Source organism: Schistocerca americana, chromosome 3 (assembly GCF_021461395.2).
Source record: "Schistocerca americana isolate TAMUIC-IGC-003095 chromosome 3, iqSchAmer2.1, whole genome shotgun sequence".
In the NCBI taxonomy this organism is placed as follows: domain Eukaryota; kingdom Metazoa; phylum Arthropoda; class Insecta; order Orthoptera; family Acrididae; genus Schistocerca; species Schistocerca americana.
In genome coordinates, this window is record NC_060121.1 from 120,332,104 (window position 1) to 120,341,599 (window position 9,496).

The following is a 9,496-nucleotide window of genomic DNA, read 5'->3' on the forward strand; positions in this document are numbered from 1 at the left end:
TATCATCACGGCATCACCCAGTACATTCGTTTCATTTTCTACTCCAGTGGTAGTCGAACTGCGGCCTCCCGTTCTCAGCGGTATTTTATAATAATAGGCATCTAGCAAAGAATAACTGAATCCAAAACTGTTTAATAACGTTAAGAGTTTCTTTAATCTAAAGTTTTCCTGCTTAGTAACAAACAAAAATGCTTACAGACACAGTAATGTTTTTATGAAGTGATTCATTGTAATTGACGTTGGTGAATTTGAGCGTGAGCTAAGTAAAGTTGGCCACTTCCTCAGGGGAAACTAGCGTTTGTGACAGAGGGGCTGTTTTTTCCTTCTTTTTTTTCTTGTAGTACTGACAACTCGCTCGAATGTGCTTCTCGTACCGATCAGCTGATACGGTACAAATTTCAGACGGAAGTAATATGGTTTCGTGTGTGCACATTACAGGGACGGTCATCTGCATACCTGTAACAAGGAAAGCTATTGTAATACAACACAGTGGATGAAAGGAAAATGACATTCAAAACATTTAGTAAACGTTTATGATCCTGTAACATATTGCATAATAAAGTTAAATATAAGCAAAAATTACTTTTTTATTAATCAATCAATCATCTGATAACACAACAAGAGTTCGTCAGACACTTACAGTGTCACAGCTTTCAGTCGCTGGGGGTGGCGGCAGCAATCTCAAACAGAGAACAGTCAACACGAAGTATTCCGAATTGTGCCGAGTTTTAACGAACAGTACCTGGGGGCCGGCAGCCAACTTATTGCGCCTTTATTACAGATAGCCTACTCGGGGCTCATAACGTACGTTTCCAATTAGTATTAAGACCAGTATATATGAGGCCGGAGGTGCCACTCCAAAATGCCAATTTTGGCTCTTGACCAAAAACGTTTTACCACCACTACCCTACACCTAAGTGTAGAGTGTGGTTTTCGAGATGAGGCCCATTGTAAAGTCCTGCTCTTTTCCGACAAACAACAGAGAGACACAGCTGGGAATGTTTGCTGGGCAATTTCCGGTTCCGGCACTACAACCAAGGGACGCCTCCGAAAAACCTAGGTCGGAAACAAATTGACTGATACCTGTTTAATGTGTGTGAAATCTTCTGGGACTTAACTGCTAAGGTTATCAGTCCCTAAGCTTGCACACTACTTAACCTAAATTGTCGTAAGGACAAACACACACACCCATGCCCGAGGGAGGACTCGAACTTCCGCCGGGACCAGCCGCACGGTAATACCTGTTTTAGATTACTTCTGTGACAATGTGCCCCATGCACAAATATGGTGGGGTACTAGATATTCGAGGAGCTGTTTACGTGTGCAAATTCGACGAATCGGCGACTTGTTCGTTATGTGCAGTGCAGCTACCCGTCGCTCCAGAGCGTGTATGTATGTTGGTACAACTGCGTTCAACTGAGCGTGCCGTACTTCATTGCACGCTGTTGTAACGCATGCACATAAATATGGAAAAGTGGCAGCAGTGGTTCTGGAACAGAGTACGAGGTTGCGAGGTCGGCCTTTCATTTCGACAGCAATTTGTCGTCGCGCTACTGTGGGGTGTGAAGTTACGTGTAATGAATTCTGTTTGTACTCCGAGAGGACGGCCAACACGTTCTCGACGTGTGAACTACAGTGCCGCAGACACTGAGCGCGTTAAACGGAGCGGAGCGGAACGCGTACACACTTCAGCAGCCCCCCCACCCGGCACGTCATCACCTTGAGGGAAACCGGCTGCCCTCCCTCACAACGGGAACCGCGGCCGTCTTGATTTACGCGGCCGGTATAATTGTCGGCCCTCCGGAGTTATGCTAATGGCTGTTTGCACGCAACAGTCTGCGCTCTAAAAGGCGTTTAGGGCGGGGGAATCGATTTGCATAGCCGCCTGTTCGCACCCGCTCTCGTCCCTGCAGTGCGGTAATTGCGGGCCACACACAATAAAACACTGGCCGGCGCCGCGGGGAGCGGGGCCTTCCAGCAAGTCGCGTGGCGTGTCGTGCGGGTCAGTGACGTCGCAAGCCAGGGCATCTGAACGACCGAACGACAAGTGAAACTGCGAGGAGAAATTACGGGCTGGTAGAGCTGCAAAAACAACAGTTACCCAAAAAAGGCATGTGTCGTCACCGCCACCAGAATGCCCGTGCCTACATTGCGAAACGCCATTGACCGATTGTGATATAATGTACGCATAGGTACAGAGAAAATAATTCTATTTTTGGCCAAATTCGGTGTTATTTTTTGACAAATTCGACGTTACTTTTTGGCAAATTTTGTGTAATTGTTTGGTAAATTTGGAGAGAGAATGTCTCTGACACTGTTGTGTTTGTAAATCTGCAATCTTGTGATAACTTCACATGTGGCAAATCCTTTTTGGTGTGTGTATGTATGGTGCTTTGCACAATATGATGATGTACAAATTGCATAATTGCTGGATATATTTTGTAATACTCCAAAAATACAATCCTGCAACTTCGCAAGAAAACAGCGTGGAATTTTCGACGGCAACACACCAAAAATACTTCGCCACAGTGGAATAATAAAAATCGGAAACGGACGATAATGTAAAGTGTATCTTGAAAATCATGTGAACAGCCGTCTGATGATGAACTTGCCAGTTCGAAACCGGTAACAGCGCTATTTACCTAAATAAATAGCAGTATTAATAGCGGCTGGCTGCTGTTTTCTTCTCTGTAAGAATTAACCGACATTAATTGTACACAGCCACGGTCTCACCATGTCAGTTCTAGACAAAATAGCAATATTCAATCTGTATATTGAGCAAGCAGTAAAGGAAACAAGAGAAAAATATGCAGTAGGAAGTAAACTCCATGGAGAATAAATAAAAATTTTAACCGACGACATTGTACGTCTGTCAGAGACAGCAACGACCTGGAAGAGCAGATGAACGGAATGGACAGTGTCTTGAAAGGAAGATGTAAGATAAACATCAACAAAAGCAAAACGAGGATAATGGAATGTAGTCGAATTAAATCGGGTGATGATGAGAGAATAAGATTAGGAAATGAGACACTTAAAGTAGCAGAGGAAATTCGCTATTTCGGAAGCAAAATAACTGACGATGGTCGAAGTAGAGATGATATAAAGCGTAGACTCGTTATGGCAAAGAAAGCATTTCTCAAGAAGATAAGTTTGTTAATATGAAGTATAGATTTAAGTGTCAGGAAGTCCTTTCTGAAAGTATTTGTATGGAGGTTAGCCATGCATGGAAGTGAAACATGGACGATAAATAGTTTAGACAAGAATAGAATAGAAGCTTTCGAAATTTGGTGCTACAGAAGTATGCTCAAGATTAGATGGGTAGACCACATAACTAATGAGGAGGTACTGAGTAGAAGTGAGAAGAAGCGAAATTTCTGGCACAGCTTGACTAGAAGAAGGGATCGGTTGGTAGGACATGTTCTGAGGCACCTAGGGATCACCAGTTTAGTATTGGAGGGCAGCGTGGAGGGTAAAAACCGTAGAGGGTGACCAAGAGATGAATACACTAAGCAGATTCAGAAGGATGTAGGTTGCAGTAGGTACTTGGAAATGAAGAAGCTTGCACAGGATAGAGTAGCATGGAGAGCTGCATCAAACCAGTCTCTGGACTGAAGACCACGACAACACATGGTTATGCAAGTCACTTTACTTACATTTTTCGTCCAGTTATGTATCTTTGTTTCAAGAAGCTAACGGTGATCATCGGAGCTCTAATCTCTTTAGTGGATTACATAATAATGAAAAGCACTCTCAGTATCTCAGGGTCGACACTTCCACTACCTTCAAAAACACTAGCAGAATGAAACCGCCACCTTATTCCCAATGCAGAAGTGTGATAACTCGGCGAAAATTAGAATTACGGGCGAAGCAGGGAGCATTGTATTTGTTTCTATTACTTAGCACAGAGAGACGAATAATTCGTTTCGAAACCAGCGATAATGTGTGAATGACGAACGAAATAGAGAAATATGATTCAAAATATTTACCATGATTTGGCATCACAGCAGCAATAACCATTACGTCGTTAATCAGAGCTGAAGGCCAGTGTTGGAAATTCCTCTTCAGTCCGTTTCGGAAGGCCTCAAAGAGAATTCGGTTCAATAATCTCCGCATGGCAACAAATTCGTCGCACAGACTACATTCAAATGGCTGGCACCTTCCGGTCTTGGCGACACTAATTGTAAACCAGCGAACATAATTAAGTGAAGGGTCGACGCTTTGAAAGCCTGGTCCTTCGTCCCATTGCTCCGCTAACAACTCATGCCGAACTGTTTCTGACACGGACTAGCCTCTGTTCTGCGTTGCTCGTGTATTTTCTTTTCCCTACAGAAGTCATGCTGCATAGTACACTGCAATTATCCTACAGCTGCTGACCAGTCGAGGGCATTTTCAGCTGATCCAGCCTTTTTATAATTTCCATACAGTTTACGACTTCAAATGTTACGACATTTCCGGTTTTTTTTTCCTTGACTTCATCTGCGATTTGCAGCAAATAAATTGTTATATGCTACCCAGTATTAACTGTTCCGCAACCATTTAAAACAATGTGAGACCTTAACTTTTCCCGGCGAACTGAATGTTCAAATAACTTACGGGTTTCCTGCCGGCTGACGTCGTCGACCACCGCCGATATTTCGACAGCAGCACACCCTGCCATTCTCAAGGCACAAATGCAAGGAGAAAGCAATGTGCAAGGGAATTTAATACCTCGGTTCACAGAGGAGAAACAAGGAAGATACTACACACAGAACAAGTGTCAACTTTTTGCGGAAATATGATGTGAAATGTGTTATTCGACCACCTTCTTAGATTAAGGCCCTGTTGGCGTCCGTAAAAGCTGCTCTTGGTTTGCGTAAGGCTGGTTTCTATCGTATTCCTTGCAGTTGTGCATGTCATATATTGGTCAAACAATCAGGACTGTGGACGACCGGTGTATTGAACATAAGCGTCACACATCTTACAAGCCGGCCAGAGTGGCCGAGCGGTTCTAGGCTCTACAGTCTGGAACTGCGCGACTGCTACGGTCGCAGGTTCGAATCCTGCCTCAGGCATGGATGTGTGTGATGTCCTTAGGTTAGTTAGGTTTAAGTAGTTCTAAGTTCTAGGGGACTGATGACCACAGCAAAAAAATGGCTCTGATCACTATGGGACTCAACTGCTGTGGTCATTAGTCCCCTAGAACTTAGAACTACTTAAACCTAACTAACTTAAGGACATCACACACACCCATGCCCGAGGCAGGATTCGAACCTGCGACCGCAGGAGCAGCGCGGCTCCGGACTGGAGCGCCTAGAACCGCACGGCCACCGCGGCCGGCTGACCACAGCAGTTAAGTCCCATAGTGCTCAGAGCCATTTGAACCATTTTGAACATCTTACAACAGCCGAGCAAATCCGCTATTGCAGAACATTGCCTTGACACCGGTCATCCTATGGAATACAACAACACGGAGATTCTGGCTTGCACGTCCAGCTATTGGGATAGTGTTATTAAGGAAGCTGTTGAAATCAAACTATCAAGCAACCTTATAAACAGAGATGGTGGATTTTGTTTAAATGCTGCTTGGAACCCGGCTCTGTCTCTCATGAAAAAACAGAGGGACAGAATTAGTGCTACCTCACCTGTTGATTAATAGTCACTCTCGATATTTCCGATGTTGGTTATCTTTGTTTGTGTTGACACTTGTTTTGTGGGGTCAGGGATTTTCTCTGCCTCGTGATGACTGGGTGTTGTGTGATGTCCTTAGGTTAGTTAGGTTTAAGTAGTTCTAAGTTCTAGGGGACTGATGACCTCAGAAGTTAAGTCCAATAGTGCTCAGAGCCATTTGAACCATTTTGAACTTGTTTTGTGTGTGGTATCTTCCTTGTTTCTCCTCTGTGAACCGAGGTATTAAATTCCCTTGCACATTGCTTCCTCCTTGCATTTGTGCCTTGACAATCGAAGGGTGCGCTCCTGTCGAAATATCGGCAGTGGTCGACGACGTCACCCGACAGCAAACCGTAAGTTATTTGAACATTTTAAAAAATGCTCATGACATTTCCAGCAAAACAAAGCAAATAAATTCATCATTTTCTTGGGAATCCATTGGGAACAGATCTCGTTCACGAATACATTACCTTATCAAAAGCATCCCGACACCAGTATGTAATGCGGATTTGAGCACTGTATGTGACGAGAGTATAAAAACAGGCGGGGAGCATTGTGTTTTCAGTAGAGAAGCAGTACAGTAATAGGTCGCTCAGGAGAGATTAGTGACTTTGAACGTGACCTAGGCATCGCTTGTCGGCTGGGTAACAATTTGAATTAGGCATCGCATGTTGACTGGGTACCAGTGTATCAGAGATATTTTAACCCTTTTGAAATTGCCCAAGTCGACTCATGGTGACGTGATCGTGAAGTGGAAACGCGAAGGGACAGGCAGGCCTCATGTAATGCCGAAACGGGCCGTCGAGCAGTGCGTAGGGTGGCTGTGAAACATCGCACGAAATAGGCGGAAGCTGCAACTTCTTTGAACGTTTTTGATGTCATCCGTCAGTCCCACCTGATGCGGATCCCACACCGCACAGCAGTACTCCAGAATAGGACGTACAAGCGTGGTGTAAACAGTCCCTTTACTTAGGTTATTAGTAAGTGTAATCCCTAAGTATTTGGTTGAATTTACAGTCTTAAGATTTGTGTGACTTATCGCGTAATCGAAATTTAGCGGATTTCTTTTAGTACTCATGTGAATAACTTCACACTTTTTTTCATTCATGGTCAATTGCCACTTTTCGACCGTACAGATATCTTATCTAAATCATTTTGCATAACGGTAAATGAGAGCATCGTCTGCAACGATCTAAGAGGGCTACTCAGATTGTCTCCTATGTCGTTAATATAGATCAGGAACAATAGATGGCCTACAGCACTTCCTTGGGGAACGCCGGATATTACTTCTGTTTTACTCGATGACTTTCCGTCTATTACTACGAAGTGTGACCTTTCTGACAGGAAATCACGAATCCTGTCGCACAACTGAGGCGATACTCCGTAGGCACGCAGTTTGGTTAGAAGATGCTTGTGAGGATCGGTGTCGAAAATCTTCTGGAAATCTAAAAATATGGAAACAATTTGACATCCCCTGTCGATAGCACTCATTACCTCATGAGTATAAATAGCTAGTTATGTTTCCCTATATAATTACTAAATATGGAGCTATTGTATCAGCATACTCTGAAAGGAACGTGACTGGTATACAATCTGGAGCGGAGGCCTTGCCTTTATTAAGAGATTTAAGCTGCTTTGCTATACGGAGGATACTTACTTCTATGTTTCTTATTTTGGTAATTGTTCTAGATTGGAATTCAGAAATATTTACTTCGTCTTCTTTGCTGAAGGAGTTTCGGAAAACCGTCTTTATTAATTCTGCTTCAGTGGCACTGTCATCAGTGACTTTGAAACGTCCCCTTTGAAGAATTATACATGACTGTGCTTAACCTGACACACAATGTTTTTAGCGCAACGCAATCTGACTTTCGAAAATCCCTACAAAAGAATGGCCCTGACTAACATTAAACTATACCTTTCAGAAATCACTTACCTCATAAAAATCTTCGCTGCTCAAGCTACTGCAATACAGCGAGCGCCACTACTGTCAGCTAAATAAAAGATGCAAACTATGGAAGGCACTAACTACTGATAGGGATAGTTAGCAAATGAAAGATATTAATAGAGAACAAACAATGTATTTACCTTGATGTCATCATATATAAATATAGCAGTTCATGACAAATTTCAAAACTCCGCCATCTCTCTCCCCACATCCACCACTGCTGGCGGCTCACCTCCAACTGCGCAACGCTACACGCTGTTCACAGCCAGCTGCCTAACACTACAATGGCGAGTATTACAACAATGCAAAGCAGCCACAGACTGCACACAGCACAGCCAGTGATTTTCATACAGAGGTGGCGTTACCAATAAAAAAACCTAAACAGCCTACTTACATAGCCCCCATGCTCCCCACAAAAATTTTTACAAATTGGATTGGGCAGTGGCCAATACAGATTTGAAAAAAATTTTTCATAATTACAATAACAAAGAAATCAAATGCACACACTTATTGATACAATGTTGGTCAAAAGCTAAAATTTTCTCACAGTCCATAAAGACAGTCCTGATCGTTCATTACGGTAAAATAGTAGTGTTTTTCTCAAAGTCTGAGCAGTAGAAGAAAATGCACACGGAAGTAGTGGAGTTCCATGCAGTCTTGAAGAAGTAGTGTTGTCCTTCCAACGGAAAGACAGTGCTGACTCTTGACATGCATACAGGTAATGGGCCACAACAGAGCAAACCCACAGCACAGTCAGTCGAAATTTTGAAGAGTATTGGTAGGTAGGTCATCACAGAGCAGACCCACTGTAGTCCTGGTAGAGATTACGGTATTGGTGGGTCATCAAAGGTGCAGACCCACTGCAGTCCTTGTGGAAATAATGGTATTGATGGATCATCAAAGATGTAGGCCCACTGTAGTCCTTGAAGAGATGGCCAGCAGCCATCTTTTGTGACTGTGCAGGTGCACAATCACCATCGAAGAGTCTTGCGGAGAATATAGCAAGTCCATAAACCACCACTTGTGCACTCACAAAGTTTTTGGAATTGTCCTTAGAACCAGCAATGCTGTTATCCAGTCCCTTGCTGAATCATTAACACACATGCAAACACTGTCACTCCCTACTTCTCACATATTGTCCATATACTATGACCAACAGAAACGTGTGCAGTGAAATGTAACTAACAAGTTAATAATATCATGAACTGGTGACAATTACAATTTTATAACATAAGAATACAATAACAAAGGTACAAAATACATCATTAAAGAACATAACAATACAGATAACATTTGTAGTAAAACAGGCTTTACAAAAGAATAGAAATGAACATATACATCAATGTTACAGGAATTATGAGATAAGTAGATACATAAAAGATAAGAATAACTTTTGGAACATCAACTTTACACATGAGCATTAAAACAAAACAGAATAAATAATGTCTAAGCATATTTACGAGGTAAATAACATATTATTAATGCAAATTATATTTGAGATAACAGTATTCCTCATCATAGTGAATGTAGCTTAGTATTAGAAAAATTCTACAATATAAGTCTTATCAGATAAACATATAAATACAGGAAAAACATAAATACCCAAGGGTACACAAACATATGGTGGAATAATACAAAAGGAAAGGACAGGGTTTGTTGTACTGCAGTATTTTGCAAACAAAACTTTCTTTACTTCTTGGAGATCTCCCTTCATTCATCATTATTCCCAAAAAGTCCTATCTATACCTGCTTTCTGTATTCTATTCATATTTCTTTCAATATAATTACTTCTCAGTGTACAATACTCATTTTGGCCCAAATCTTTTTCATATAACTTCGCAACGCATTCTTTACCTACTCTCCATTGTCAGTTTCTTATATAGTCTACCCCTCTTAAGCTAACTT